General features: G+C 41.8%; 1 protein-coding gene across 9 annotated transcripts in view; it reads right to left on the bottom strand.

Annotated features, from left to right (window-relative positions):
- Positions 1–6,773: 6,773 nt before the first annotated feature.
- The window catches only part of LOC126284740 (uncharacterized), a 624,884-nt gene continuing 614,953 nt past the window's right edge, over positions 6,774–16,704 (bottom strand). For all 9 annotated transcript variants that reach the window (XR_007551535.1, XR_007551537.1, XR_007551536.1 and 6 more), the window contains one exon: positions 6,774–8,784. The gene's annotated coding sequence lies outside the window, so the exon portion shown is untranslated. The remainder of the gene's footprint in view (positions 8,785–16,704) is intronic.

Raw genomic sequence — 16,704 nt, 5'->3', positions numbered from 1 at the left:
GGCAAGGGAACTTTCTGTTCCAACAGGACAATGCAAGTCCGCCATGTATCCCGTGCCACCCAACGTGCTCTAGAAGGTGTAAGTCAGCAAGATCTCCGGATCTGTCCCCCATTGAGCATGTTTGGGACTGGATGAAGCGTCGTCTCACGCGGTCTGCACGTCCAGCACGAACGCTGGTCCAACTGAGGCGCCAGGTGGAAATGGCATGGCAAGCCGTTCCACAGGACTATATCCAGCATCTCTACGATCGTCTCCATGGGGGAATAGCAGCCTGCATTGCTGCGAAAGGTGGATATACACTGTACTAGTGCCGACATTGTGCACGCTCTGTTGCCTGTGTCTATGTGCTTGTGGTTCTGTCAGTGTGATCATGTGATGTATCTGACCCCAGGAATGTGTCAATAAAGTTTCCCCTTCCTGGGACAATGAATTCACGGTGTTCTTATTTCAATTTCCAGGAGTGTACTTATATTCCTCGTTCTAGATACAGTATAGCTCAAAAGTATTTTGTAGAGATAAGAAATGTAGAAAACAAATTCTTTAAGAAAAATTTAAATGAAAGAACTTAATTACCAAAACTTTACGTGTACTTTATTTTCTTACACATACTATAAAATTCTAATTTTTGCATCAACAATAAAACACAAATGAACAAATTACATAGACTCAAAACAGAAGAAAACAGAAGAAAAAGAACAATGAAGTGTTGACTCACCAAGTTCTTGGCTTAATACTTGGTTGCATAGCCCTTTGCGTGTATTACTGCAATTCAATAAATTACATCCGGTATTCAAGATGGTAGCTTAGAACAATGTCACTAATTACAATTACACTGCTATCCTAGTCTCCGAAATTCTAAATCAGAAGTATGTAATTCCATAGTACCCGTTATGTTCCACATTGTATCCACGGAGTTTCTATATCACGAGTCAGAGACACTCTGTCTCTCGCAGTCGTAAGAAGCCCTTGAGTATATAAATACCATGCTTAATCGACGGGGGGTTATGTAAAATTATTTTGTCTAGGTTTTATTGTAATTTTCACATGTGTTCCATTGAGTATTTGACGTGCTGTCATTGGTTACAGTAAATTTAATACCGGGAGACTTAACTTCATTTAGCAGTGGTGGCGCGTTCTTCGTAAGTGAAATATTCCTGTAACAAAGTGGAGTGACGAAGATGGGCTGCAAGGTATATGGTTGCAGTGGTGAAGACTTCGATAGTTTGCCCCTCAAACTTGTTTAGTTCAGTTTATTGAATGTTATAGGATACACTACACTTTCATTTATATTTCGCGGATCCCACCTGTCAGGAGTGTTAATTAATACAGATACGGCGAAGCAACATGAGGTCTGTTGTAAGAGTTATGGTCTCAGTTTATCTTGGTTCAGGTTATGTTAAATTCCCATAATTATTCTGCTGCGGTGTGAAAAAGTTTCTAATCACTATAGTATATAAAACAAAGTTAGACAGGTAGTAAATATTGATCATTTATTGGTTAGATTCATGTAAAGGGGAATGTTTAGCAGCATTACAAACTGGGGCCATAATATCGTATGAACTGACAGGTTAAAATCTAAAATATTGACGGGCTATCAAGTGGACAGGGCATCCGCTTTTGCCTATTCGGATGACGAAATACTTTGTTGTCTACCCACATTATACCTGTCTTATTTATGCAACCAAGGCAATAGGCATGCTTTGCAACGACTCGTAACATTTTACCTAGTTCCTCTTCAGTTTGTACTGGAGTTTCATAAGCCAACGACTCCAAGTAACCCCAAAGGAAAATGCTGCAAGAGTGACATCCAACGACATAATTGACTAAGGGACAGGATTTCCTCTTCAAATCCAAAAATGAAGGTTTCTGTTGTTCATGTGCACCATCCTCTTGAAACAACATCCCCTGGTGGGCGACAAAAAGTAAGTCACGGACATCTGTGCCTGCTCATATCGAACAGGCACTAGGTCATCATCAGTTTTCTGCTATATTAGCTGGTCATTTGTCTCTCTATTTTTTGTGATCCATTGCTTCCTTCTTAAGACTGCTGCATGTTTTACCGTCCATCATGTCATCGAGTATCTGAAATCTCTTCCTTCCTCGCGTCCTTCTCCCTTCTACATAACCTTCTAAAACTGTTTATATCTGTCCGTCATTCTTTCTTAATATATGCACAATCCAATTCCTTTTTCTTCTTTTTATTACATCCAGTAACTGTCTTTTCTCTCCCACTCTTCTCAGTGCCTCTTCATTTTTATTCTGTCCATCCAACTTATTCTTTCCATCCTCCGCCATGTCCACATCTCAAAAGCCTCCAGCCTTTCTCTGTCTTTCTTCCTCAAATTCAGCGCCATATAGAAGAACACTCCAAACAAGACATTTTATGAGTCTCTTCGTGAGTTCTCTGTCCAGACCACTGCAGAAAATTCTCCTTTTCTTATAAAACGCCTCTTTTGCCATTGCTATCCTTGTTTTAATTTCTGTGGTGCACTTCCAGTCGGTGTCTATCCTGCTTCCAAGATACTTAAAATTTTGCACCTGTTCTAGTATTTCTCCATTCAGCATAATTTTTATTTCTTTATTTCCTCCTAGAGCCAATACTTGTGTTTTCTTTGTGTTAATTTTCATTCCAGAATTTTTTCTGTTAGCTTCAATGGTGTCCACCAAATCCTGTAATTCTTTTTCCCCTGTGGCTAGAAAGGTCATGTCATTAGCAAACCTCAAACACTCTACTCTTCTTCATCCAATTTCTACTCCTTTATCATATAATGAGCATTGGTCAATCATATTTTCCAAGTGAAGGTGACGTGCATAATTGAAACGAGATGCCAATAAATGATGTCCTGTTAGTTGAAATTGTACAGTTCCAGCACACAAGTTAAGAGAGAATCGTTGCTTGTGATCTAAGGCAAACTAACCTATGGATTTTCATTACTCCTGACATCGACATAGAGGCTAACAAAATATACTGAGTGCGACTTTTGGCTACTCTGAAAAGGCGCTGTTTACACTGCAGGCAATTTCTGCTCTCGGTAAAGAAGCGTCATCCGTGGACAATACAGACTCTATGATGTTCGCAATTGCGCTGGATAACCCACTGACAGTGCTGAATTCAAATCCGATGTGTGTGATGGCCTTAGGTTAGTTAGGTTTAAGTAGTTCTAAGTTCTAGGGGACTGATGACCTCAGAAGTTAAGTCCCATAGTGCTCCGCTACCTTACCCTCCTGGTCGAATTCTGTTCGCTGGGACAGCATCTTCTGGCTGAAAGCACGTCTGACTTACCTCTTGCTGTATCTTCTTCTTGAGTATGTTCTCATGGCGATTAATCTCCCTTGGTTGTCTTTCTGCGACCAAGACTGCATGGGGCCTGAACACCAATGTACACAGTACACCCTCACGCTGTGAATGATGGCAGCTCGAAGTGCGAAGACACAAATCTGTGTGTGTGTGTGTGTGTGTGTGTGTGTGTGTGTGTGTGTGTGTGTAGCTATCCGATATACTTTATGTCCCACTTTGCGCTGGACAGCAACGTCAGAAGGGGGAGACCCTTCCACCTCCATAATGAGTATAACGCTGGGTCCAGAGAGTTCACATGCTGGAGAAACTGCTTAAGTTTGAAGCTTGCCACTCCCGTGTGGCCACTAGGCAAATGTGTAATCAATATATTTGAAAAAGCGTGTGTACTTCAGTGCAGTTTTTTCTAGAGTTCTCTTTTCCAGTGACAGAAGGCCCGCACTGGCAACGACATCCGTTTGTTCATAATAGTCGTATTGAAGGAAAAGAATGTAGGTGTGATGACGAATTCGCAGAGGCTAGTCACTGTATGGTTGAATTTCTCCCTGATCTTCTTGAAGGAATTAGCAAGCGGCTCTCCTAGGAAGAGACAGACAGCATCAAAGCTGACCATAGGTCTTGGTTTTGAAGGCAAAGTTCTTACAGCCGTTGAATGGAATGTATAGAATTTCTGATATGTTGCTGACATTTATGGACGCTGGGGCTTAGTAGTGCCGCTAGATATTCGGCCATTTAATGCGTAGGTGGACCTGTTTGCTTATGACAGGCCTTAGAAGAAAAGTCCTGCTTGTGAAGTTTTGGTAAAATATAGTCTTGGGCGTGTAGCAGCCTGTGGCCAAAGCTATTTGATGATTTCCTTCAATGAAGACTGGCATAGAAGCACGATTCTCTTCCTTTTTACTTCGTTGGTCATGTCTCCTTTTGATGTCCAATACACTGGACCCTAGAGTAAGTTGCTGCGATTGTACTTTTGACACCGGAAGTAATACAGCGGTATTTCCTAAATCCGCAGGTAAAATCACTATTTCAGGAACATTCTGTCGTTCGCGAATGACCGCTCTATCCGCTTTCAGGATGCTTGTTTCCCGTCGTCATTCTCTTCTACACCGTCGCTGGGAAAGATGGAAATTACTTGTTATATAACACTGATGACATCTTTAACAATGAGATAGGTGATTAAGATGAGATTCATTAACACTTTTTCCCAATGTACCGATCTGAAAACTTCCTCCAGGACTGCTGGGAATACTACTGATGACACAGAATCTCCTTGTGCGACTCCTCTTCCGATGAAGTGAGCTGGAAGCCGGACACTGGCGTATATGTTCTTCAATATATTTCCCTATTAATTCCATATAAAAGTAGATATTCAAACTCGTAATCAGGTTCTACAATATCGTCCACGCTTTAAATTGTCTGCTGTACTGTAACCACTTTAATAAGCTAAAGCAAGTTTAACTGGAGTTGGAGCATTTTCATACATACTCTTCAGCATATAAACAAGTCTTGAACGAAATTATAGAACCGGGCAATATGGACATTACATCTTCCTTTGTGATTCACAGATTTTGATATATCTTTTGACTACGTATCTACAAAATTGGTAATAACAGCCTTTTAGCTTGGTCCGTTGAGCTGTAAAGAGCGTGCTTGGAAACAGAGAGGTTGTGGGATCGAATACCGGTCGGCCAACGGAGATTTCTAGCCTGACTTTCATCTAGCTTTCACCTCTCAACGATTTGAGGAGCCTGTAGGAACGACACGTAGTTCGGATTCCATGTTAAACTGTACGTCCCTTTTCCCGGTTGGGATAATTGGCGTACATTAACGACAGGCAAGTCGCCGAAATGGCGTTCAATTGAAAGACTTGCCCTCGGCTACTGAGTCACACGAAATTGCTATTAAAGCCTTTAAGAAAGAAGATAAATAATAATACACTGTTGAGGACATTGTATGTGGTAGTAGTTACGTAAAGAACGTGGTTCGGAGTAGGTGTGAAACTGGTGTCCCCTGACAAAGAGGTGGGATAGGTCGGTTCAAAGCCACGGCACACAATCTCGGATACGCCCATACCTAGGAAAGCACTGAGTTGTTTAAACGAACATTCGTACTGATGTCGGCTGTAAATGTAAAGTCGAAGATCTGCACGAGATATGACAATATAAGAGAACAAAACCAGTCGAAACATTGAGGTCTTTGTGTACACACATAGGGTGGCTGGGGTTTGGCCAAATATTTGGAAAAAAACTTGCAACAATATTACATCAGTTACGCATGCAACACCTAGTTAGATATCTTCGCAACATTTTTTACAAGTTTCATTATCGTCCAATGATTAGAGGGGTAATAAAAGTTTTTCTAAAGAATAATTTTGCTTATTCTTAACCCATGCTGTGGGGTAAGAGCAAGTGTGCCGGAGTGAGCAGTCCATACTGAAAAAAAAAAATTGGGAATAAATACATGGCAAAAGAAAGTAGAAACACTTTATTTTCCGGCGAATTCAAAAAGTAATTGTTTTAATGATCTGACAGTAACGCCGGAAAAACGCTTATAGAGGGAAATGCAGTGTTGGAATACTGCTTGCTCTTCCCTCAACGAAAAAATTTTTTTGTATCGGTCGAGGAGACGTTTGCTTAAGGCAGCATCTGAACATCTGATAGCTTTTGATGTTCGCCGTATTGATCTCCCATTCTCAGTAAGCTGAAGTTCTTGATTGAACAGCGGGTCTGTTTTAATGGCTGTCGAGATATTCTCGCTCTGTTTCTGATTAAAAATATAAAAAAAAAGCCACTATTGGAGTATGATTATGTTCGAAATGTGTTTGAGGGATAAGGTATGTTTGAAGAACTACAGAAACCAAAAATTAATTTAAGCTATCTCAGGTGCACAATACTGCACCTAAGATAAATAAACATCAATAAAAAATTTGTTGAATACCCGGGAACTGGGCTACACTATTTAAAGTACAGGTTGTCAATAAAGACAGGTTGTCATTGCGAACTTCTACCTCATTAGACCTGCGTACTTTTATTCCATTCCGCTATTTTCTTTTTCGGCAATATGCAGATAACGGTCACAAGTGAAGTCACGGAGATCAGGAAGGATACTGGAAGCTTGTAGTAGCAGGTTCCGATACGGAGTCTGTCTAATTTTTAAATAGATTGAGGTTCACCCAACACTCAAAATTTTACATCGAGAAGTACAAAAGGTACGGACGGCCTTTTTCCCAGCTGTAAGCGATTGACAGCACGAGGTTCCAGAATAGAAATGAGGGAATGACGACCAGTGCACTGCCTGGTGGGAGAATGGTGAAATTCTGCTTTAGCGACCTGGAAGCTTGATGCGTATTCTTGCCCCACGCGTAATTTTACCCCACCTACCCTATCCCTCTTGATTGTGCACTGTTTTACAGAGTGGGTAAAAAAGAGGTGCTGTCTATGCAGTCGTTATACTTGGTACTTTAAATAAAACAGACAGGTGTGTGTTGAAAGAATTTTATTTGAATTTTTACAAAAAAAGGTTTTTAGGAACAAGTTGGCGAAACTGAAATTATAATTTACACGAGAATTTAGTGCTTCCAGCGGATAACCTAAACTTTTATTATTGTTGCCAATTCATTTTTGTAGACGTGATCGGATGCTCTGCACAGTATCGATGTTGCCTATTTTTGTTCCTTCTTTTAAATGGAATAAAGAGGTACGTTGTCTTCAGAAATATGTTAGAAACATCGACCTAGGACAGACCAGCGACGTTCATTGCTACCGTACGGTGAATTCTACGTCCTTCCCATCTGAATTTCTTAACAAAATGTTAGCACATATGTATCCTCTACTACGAAGCTGACGGCAAACACGAGACGACAACCCATTCAGCAGGGACCAACGGAAATAAACCTACACGTGAGTCGCGCTCTTCTCTGCAGCATTCCAGCTGACGCTGTTACTTACACGCAAGCAAAAATGTCAATAAATACGCTTCAACCAGAAGCCTACAAAAGCCTTTCTATATATATAAAATAAACTTTAATATATCAATAACCGAGGATGTTGGACATCGGGGCTCGGGAAATTGAATGCGAGTACAAGAGAAAAAAAAAAATAAAAAAAAATAAAAGAGGAAAACCCGCCCCACTTGCACCAACTCCTTTCAAATACCGCTCTCTCGTTCCACCGCGCAACTGCCGGATCCGGTGGGCCAGGGTTGCCCCTGGCGAACTCCCGCCACGGTCGGTCTGCTCGCGGAAGAACGAAGGCTTCAATATTTCACGTTATCTATATAATATATAAAAATATTTATAAACATATTTATTACAACAGGCATTACCCGAACTGGAATGCCGTAACCAAAGAGACTGCCGGTAAACAGCGACAGAAGAAACTTCTTACTCGGTAACGAATGATATTTCCGAACCATTACAAAAAAAAAAAGGGGGGCAAAAATACATGAAGAATAATACGGTCCGCACTGCAAAAACTTTCGGACTGAAAATAGTTGCGAAAAGTGACACTGCACGCGAACGCAAGTACGAGAGACATGAAACCAAATGTGAATCTGATTCAAATTCGCCAAGGAATTGGACATTGGGGTTCAGGAGCGTCAAACGTGGAGACCAGAAAGCTCCGCGTAGACGGGACCTAGCCCTACTTGCACCATTTCCAACAAATACCGCACTCCCGTCCTTGTCTCCAAGTTGACTACGATGGCGACCCCTTGAAGACATGGGACGAAGGCTTTAAGCAATGCTTGGTAACATTCTCTTGGTAATACACAAATATGGAACCAGCAGTCGCTGAGGTTAGTCGTAACATCCAGCGGCCAGTGGAAGACACACGGGCAGAGGAGGTACACGACTTCTTCAGAACTGAACTCACAGCCCATCGTGATATATTACCGAAAGAATGTTACCAAGTATACTCACTGGAATACACATGATTCTATGTTTCACGCTCTTTCCGACTATTACTCTGTATTGATACGCTTATGACAGGCACAATTCTGAGCGGAACGCTGTACGTAAGTGAGCCTGCTGCGTAGGAGCGACAATACAAGAGAAACACGCTATGCATTTGCACTTATAAGCAGCCAAAAACTTGCTTCATAAACCCTAAAGCAAAGTAGCTATGATTTTTTTCGCTCATACCCGCGATCATTAACAACGGAGGACACTCGTACGCCGCTCTTAACATAAAACTTTCCACAACTTCGCCAGTCGGTAGCAATGTAGGACTGAATTTTTGATCTTCTACCTCTCTTAAAGCTATATTATGCGAGGGTGGGAAATCAATTTTCCTCAACAATGACATGGCAAATAAGATGACAAAAAATCGACAACATTCTCGATACTTGCAGACATCCTAGTTTCCGGCTGCTAACTGTTGTTACATAAAGCCCTCTCCATAACAGTATACTAGCTGAACAAAATTCCACGACTTCTTCTTCCGATGTAGAACTTCGGCTGGGACCCAGGGCACTCATCTGACGAGCACCATCTACAAAAGAAAACACAGTTCGGAATTAAATATATTACAAAATTATCAAACAAATTGTCTTTTCAACAAGACACAGTATAATATCAACGTGCCAGTGCAAATATTGTAAGTTATAGATTAAAATAACGCAACCGAAATAACATTACGCAGTCATCAGTCAAATGACAGACCTCATTATTGGCTGTCTCAAAATAGCTCTTCTCCATTAGTTATACTATTTACTCAGAGATACAGTGTATATGAAATGCATCTACATCTACATGGATGCTTTGCAAATCACACTTGTCTGGCAGAGGGTTCATCGAACTACCTTCACAATAACTCTCTATTATTCTACTCTCGACGGAATGGCCGAGCGGTTCTAGGTGCTACAGTTTGGAACCGCGCGACCGCTACGGTCTCAGGTTCGAATACTGCCTCGGGCATGGATGTGTGTGACGTTCTTAGGTTAGTTATGTTTAAGTAGTTCTAAGTTCAAGGGGACTGATGACCACAGCAGTTAAGCCCCACAGTGCTCAGAGCCATTTGAACTTTATTTTTTTCTACTCTAGAACAGAGCGCGGTAAAAACAAACGTCTTTAACTTTACGTGCGAACTCTGATTTCCTTTATTTTACTATGATGAACGTTTCTTCCTATGTAGGTCGGCGTCAGCAAAATATTTTCGCATTCGGAGGAGAAAGTTGGTGAATGAAATTTCGTGAGAAGAAAAACGCCTTTATTTCAATGGTGTCCATCCCAAATGCTGTATCATGTCCGTGACACTGTCTCCCCTATTTCGCGATAATACAAAACATGCTGCTCTTCTTTGAGCTTTCTCGATATACTCCGTAAAACCTATTTGGTAAGGATCCCAAAACGCGTAGCGATACTCCAAAAGAGAACGGACAAGCGTAGTGTAGGGAGTCTCTTTAGTAGATCTGTTACATTTTCTAAGTGTTCTGCCAATAAAACGTGTTTCACAATAACGATGTTTTCTAAATATCTGTTCACTGTCTGACAATAGACTGTTTGAGAGGATTCATACTACTTGTATAAACTTTGTGGGCCGATTCGTCACATCAAACCGAGGAAACAATTTGATATAAACAAATGTAACGAAAACTCCCCCCCCCCCTTCCCCCCATGAACCATGGACCTTGCCGTTGGTGGGGAGGCTTGCGTGCCTCAGCGATACAGATAGCCGTACCGAAGGTACAACCACAACGGAGGGGTATCTGTTGAGAGGCCAGACAAACGTGTGGTTCCTGAAGAGGGGCAGCAGCCTTTTCAGTAGTTGCAGGGGCAACAGTCTAGATGATTGACTGATCTGGCCTTGTAGCAATAACCAAAACGGCCTTGCTGTGCTGGTACTGCGAACGGCTGAAAGCAAGGGGAAACTACGGCCGTAATTTTTCCCCAGGGCATGCAGCTTTACTGAATGATTAAATGATGATGGCGTCCTCTTGGGTAAAATATTCCGGAGGTAAAATAGTCCCCCATTCGGATCTCCGGGCGAGGACTACTCAAGAGGATGTCGTTATCAGGAGAAAGAAAACTGGCGTTCTACGGATCGGAGCGTGGAATGTCAGATCCCTTAATCTGGCAGGTAGGTCAGAAAATTTAAAAAGGGAAATGGATAGGTTAAAGTTACATATAGTGGGAATTAGTGAAGTTCGGTGGTAGGAGGAACAAGACTTCTGGTCAGGTGACTACAGGGTTATAAACACAAAATCAAATAGGGGTAATGCAGGAGTCGGTTTAATAATGAATAGGAAAATAGGAATGCGGGTAAGCTACTACAAACAGCATAGTGAACGCATTATTGTGGCCAAGATAGATACGAAGCCCACACATACTACAGTAGTACAAGTTTATATGCCAACTAGCTCTGCAGATGACGAAGAAATTGAAGAAAGGTATGATGAGATAAAAGAAATTATTCAGATAGTGAAGGGGGCCGAAAATTTAATAGTCATGGCTGACTGGAATTCGAGTGTAGGAAAAGGGAGAGAAGGAAACATAGTAGGTGAATATGGATTGGGGCTAAGAAATGAAAGAGGAACCCGCCTGGTAGAAATTTGCACAGAGCACAACTTAATCATAGCTAACACTTGGTTTAAGAATCATGAAAGAAGGTTGTATACATGGAAGAACCCTGGAGATACTAAAAGGTATCAGATAGGTTATATAATGGTAAGACAGATATTTAGGAACCAGGTTTTAAACTGTAAGACATTTCCAGGGGCAGATGTGGACTCTGACAACAATCTATTGGTTATGACCTGTAGATTAAAACTGAAGAAACTTAAAAAAGGTGGGAAATTAAGGATATGGGAACTGGATAAACTGAAGGAACCAGAGGTAGTACAGAGTTTCAGGGAGACCACAAGGGAACAATTGACAGGGATGGGGGAAAGAAATACAGCAGAAGAAGAATGGGTAGCTTTGAGGGATGAAATAGTGAAGGCAGCAGAGGACCAAGTAGTAGAAATCCTTGGGTAACAGAAGAAATATTGAATTTAATTGATAAAAGGAGAAATATAAAAATGCAGTAAATGAAGCAGGCAAAAAGGAATACAAACGTCTCAAAAATGATATCGACAGGAAGTGCAAAATGGCTAAGCAGGGATGGCTAGAGGACAAATCTAAGGATATAGGGGCTTATCTCACTAGGGGTAATATAGATACTGCCTACAGGAAAATTAAAGAGACCTTTGGGGATAAGAGAACCACTTGTATGAACATCAAGAGCTCAGATGGAAACCCAGTTCTAAGCAAAGAAGGGAAAGCAGAAAGGTGGAAGGAGTATATAGAGGGTCTATACAAGGGCGATGTACTTGAAGACAATATTATGGAAATGGATGAGGATTTAGATGAAGATGAAATGGGAGATATGATATTGCGTGAAGAGTTTGACAGAGCACTGAAAGACCTGAGTCGAAACAAGGCCACCGGAGTAGACAACATTCCATTGGCACTACTGACGGCCTTGGGAGAGCCAGTCTTGACAAAATTCTACCATCTGGTGAGCAAGATGTATGAGACAGGCGAAATACCCTCAGACTTCAAAAAGAATATAATAATTCCAATCCCAAGAAAGCAGGTGTTGACAGATTTGAAAATTACCAAAAAATCAGTTTAATAAGCCACTGCTGCAAAATACTAACACGAATTCTTTACAGACGAATGGAAAAACTAGTAGAAGCCGACCTCCGGGATTCCGTAGAAACAATGGAACACCTGAGGCAATACTGACCTTACGACTTATTTTAGAAGAAAGATTAAGGAAAGGCAAAACTACGTTCCTAGCATTTGTAGACTTAGAGAAAGCTTTTGACAATGTTGACTGGAATACTCTCTTTCAAATGCTAAAGGTGGCAGGGGTAAAATACAGTGAGCGAAAGGCTATTTACAATTTGTACAGAAAGCAATTGGCAGTTATAAGAGTCGAGGCACATGAAAGGGAAGCAGTGGTTGGGAAGGGAGTAAGACAGGGTTGTGGCCTCTCCCCGATGTTATTCAATATGTATATTGAGCAAGCCATAAAGGAAACAAAAGAAAAATTCGGAGTAGATATTAAAATCCATGGAGAAGAAATAAAAACTTTGAGGTTCGCCGATGACATTTTAATTCTGTCAGAGACAGCAAAGGACTTGGAAGAGCAGTTGAATGGAATGGACAGTGTCTTGAAAGGCTGATATAAGACGAACATCAACAAAAGCAAAACGAGGATAATGGAATGTAGTCGAATTAGGTCGGGTGATGCTGAGGGTATTAGATTAGGAAATGAGACACTTAAAGTAGTAAAAGAGTTTTTCTATTTGGGGAGCAAAATAACTGATGACGGTCGAAGTAGAGAGGATATAAAATGTAGACTGGCAATGGGAAGGAAAGCGTTTTTGAAGAAGAGAAATTTGTTAACATCGAGTTTAGATTTAAGTGTCAGGAAGTCGTTTCTGAAAGTATTTGTATGGAGTGTAGCCATGTATGGAAGTGAAACATGGGCGATAAATAGTTTGGACAAGAAGAGAATAGAAGCTTTCGAAATGTGGTGCTACAGAAGAATGCTGAAGATTAGATGGGTAGATCACATAACTAATGAGGAAGTATTGAAAAGGATTGGGGAGAAGAGAAGTTTGTGGCACAACTTGACCAGAAGAAGGGATTGGTTGGTGGTACATGTTCTGAGGCATCAAGGGATCACCAATTTAGCATTGGAGGGCAGTGTGGAGGGTAAAAATCGTAGAGGGAGACCAAGAGATGAATACACTAAGCAGATTCAGAAGGATGTAGGTTGCAGTAGGTACTGGGAGATGAAGAAGCTTGCACAGGATAGAGTAGCATGGAGAGCTGCATCAAACCAGTCTCAGGACTGAAGACCACAAGAACAACAACGAAAACACTCTGTTTTCGGACCGTTAAAGAAGCAAAATTTTACAAAGTTGTCAAGTGAAAAACTGGTAACGAATATTGTAATGAATCAATGCTCTACCACGGTGTTTTTTTTTCACCTCCACGATATGATTAATATAAAACTACGAAGCGTTTGTTTTGTGTTTCCTTGTTGCAGTTGCTACGCAGAGATCGGGTAAGAGCTGATGGCCGTTCTTCGCGTGGCATCGGAATCTCACGTCATTGGATTAAATGATCACCACGGCGACGGACTACTACCAAAAGAATATTTCTCAAATCATATATAAAAACGATAATTTGTTTGGTCATGAATATTTAATACGCTTGTTGAGTTTGAAAAGGAACAGAAATCAAATAGTAAAGACTAGGGACATTGCTAAACTAAAAATATCTGATTTTTTAAATATAGATCGACAAATACAGGGGGTAGACAGAAACTATGGAACACCAAAAACACAACATATTACAATGTCTTATACGGTGTAGGAATCTTACAACATTATTGCTGAAAAGTAGTGGCAAGTGCAAGGCATGACAATGGATACAGATAGCGATATCACGCACCCTTCTCTCCAAAGTAGACTGCAAATGTTCAATAATACGAATGTGGTGGCTAGTGGATATGAAACAATTCATCTACGTGCTCACAAAACAAATCCTGAACGACACGAACTTTTGGAACAGGGGGCCTGTCGCCTTGATACACAGCATCTCCACTGAGGAACAAACAGTGTAACAGCGGGATGTACTTGATCAGACAACATAGACACCCATGGAATGAAGACTCCCCAAATCACAATCGAACCCCCGCCACGTTTCAGTCTGCCAGTGTTGGGAACAGTGTGAAACTAGACACATCTACATCTGCATCCATACTCCGAAAGCCACCTGACGGTGTGCGGCGGAGGGTACCTTGAGTGCCTCTATCGGTTCTCCCATCTATTCCAGTCTCGTATTGTTAGTGGAAAGAAAGATTGTCGGTATGCCCCTGTGTGAGCTCTAATCTCTCTGATTTTATCCTCACGGTCTCTTCGCGAGATATACGAAGGAGGGAGCAATATACTACTTGACTCCTCTGTAAATGTATGTTCTCGAAACTTCAACAAAGCCCGTACCGAGCTACTGAGCGTCTCTCTTGCAAAGTCTTCCACTGGAGTTTATCTATCATTTCCGTAACGCTTTCGCGATCCTGTAACGAAGCGCGCTGCTCTCCGTTGGAACTTCTCTATCTCTTCTATCAACCCCATCTGCTACGGATCCCACACCGGTGAGCGGTATTCAAGCAGTGGGCGTGCAAGTGTACTGTAATTTACTTCCTCTGTTTTCGGACTGCATTTGCTTAGGGTTCTTCCAATGAATCTCAGTCTGGCATCTGGTTTACCGACGATTAATTTTATGTGGTCATTCCATTTTAAATCACACCTAATGCGTACTCCCAGATAATTTATGGAATTAACTGCATCCAGCTGCTGACCTGCTATATTGTAGCTACATGGTAAAGGATCTTTCTTTCTATGTATTCGCAGCACATTACACTTGTCTATATTGAGATTCAATTGCCGTTCTCTGCACAATGCATTGATTCGTTGCAAATCCTCCTGCATTTCAGCACAATTTTCCATTGTTACAACCTCTCGATATACTACAGCATTGCCCTCAAAAAGCCCCAGTGAACTTCCGATGTCATCCACAAGGTCATTTATACATATTGTGAATAGCAATGGTACTACGACACTCCACTGCGGCACACCTGAAATCGCTGTTACTTCGGAAGACTTCTCTCTATTGAGAATGACATGCTGCGTTCTGTTTTCTAGGAACTCGTCAATCCAATTACACAATTGGTCTGATTGTCCATATGATCTTACTTTGTCCATTAAACGACTGTGGGGAGCTGTATCGAACGCCTTGCGGAAGTCAAGAAATACGGCACCTACGTGAGAACCCGTGTCTATGGCAATCTGAGTCTCTCGGACGAATAGCGCGATCGTCTTTTTCGAAACCCATGCTGATTCCTACAGAGCAGATTTATAGTCTCCGGAAAAGTCATTATACTCGAACATTATACATGTTCCAAAATTCTAAAACTGATCGACGTTAGAGATATAGGTCTCTAGTTTTCCACATCTGTTTGACGTTCCTTCTTGAAAACGGGGATGACCTGTGCCCTTTTCAATCTTTTAGAAAGCTACGCTCTACTTGAGACTTTATTCAATTGTTCTGTAGTCCAGATTTTATGGTCTCGGCATCATGTTTTTCTGTTACGGGCAAGTGCATCACTGAAGAGTGGTTTTGAAATTCCAGCTCCTACTCCGATTCCCTGCTTGGTGTGTAGCTCCCTTGATGCGACTGCGACATTTAGCTCTGCAGTGACTTTTGCAGAAGTTGTGCTCCAGTCACGGCCCTCTTCAATGACCGTCTGTCACGATCACTCATCATCACATACTTTCGTCTGCATTGTTACTTAGTGGATATATTTTTCTGTTTACCCTGTAAGCGGTATAAGCCTTCGATACGGTGCCTCTTGAATCAACCAACGCGTGGGCTACCTTGGTTACGGGGGCACGAATTTTAAGAGCGCCATCAATTCTCCCACGTTCGAATTCACTTAGCGCAGACACAATACTCTCACAACTATAAAGAACGCTGTTCTGACCACGACTACACTCGCAATATATTTATGACACTGTATAGGTGCCGTTCTGCTGGCCTGGTTACCATACGTACTTATGCTCAAGATCGCTTTTCACAAAGTGTCTTCGCATTTTTGTTCAACGCCTGTTTGTTGAAACTTGTAAATGTTATACAACAGTATAATTGCTATTGGAAGCTGACTGCAGACTATTTTAACTTCATCCAACTGAAAATAACTACACTGAAGAGCCAAAGAAACTGTATAGGCATGTGTATTCAAATACAGAGATATGAAAACATGCAGAATACGGCGCTATGGTCAGTAACGCCGGACGTCGTGTTATAGGCGGCGACCGAGCTATGGGACACATCAACTCCGAAGTCTGAAGTGGGGACTTTCCCGTACGACATTTCACGAGTGTACAGTGAATGTCAGGAACCTAGTAAAGCTTCAAACCTCCGACAACGCTGCGGCCGGAAAAAGATCCTGCAAGAACGGGACCAACGACGACTGAAGAGAATCGGTCAGCGTGACAGAAGTGCAACCCTTCCGCAGACTGCTGCAGATTTCAATGTTTGGCAATCAGCAAGTGTGAGCGTGCGAACCACTCAACGAAATATCATCGACGTGGGCTTTCGGAGCCGAAGGCCCACTCGTGCACCGTTGATGACTGCACGACACAAAGCTTTACGCCTCTCCTGGGCCCGTCAACGCCAACATTGGACTGTTGATTACTGGAAACATGTTGCCTGATCGGACAAGTCTCGTTTCAAATTGTAACGAGCGAATGGACGTGTACGGGTATGGAGACAACCTCATGAATCTATGGATCCTGCGTGTCAACAGGGGTCTGTTCAAGCTGATGGAGGCACAATAATGGTGTGGTGCGTG

This window comes from Schistocerca gregaria, chromosome 8, assembly GCF_023897955.1.
Source record: "Schistocerca gregaria isolate iqSchGreg1 chromosome 8, iqSchGreg1.2, whole genome shotgun sequence".
Taxonomy (NCBI): Eukaryota; Metazoa; Arthropoda; class Insecta; order Orthoptera; family Acrididae; genus Schistocerca; species Schistocerca gregaria.
This window is presented reverse-complemented; position numbering and strand designations above follow the sequence as displayed.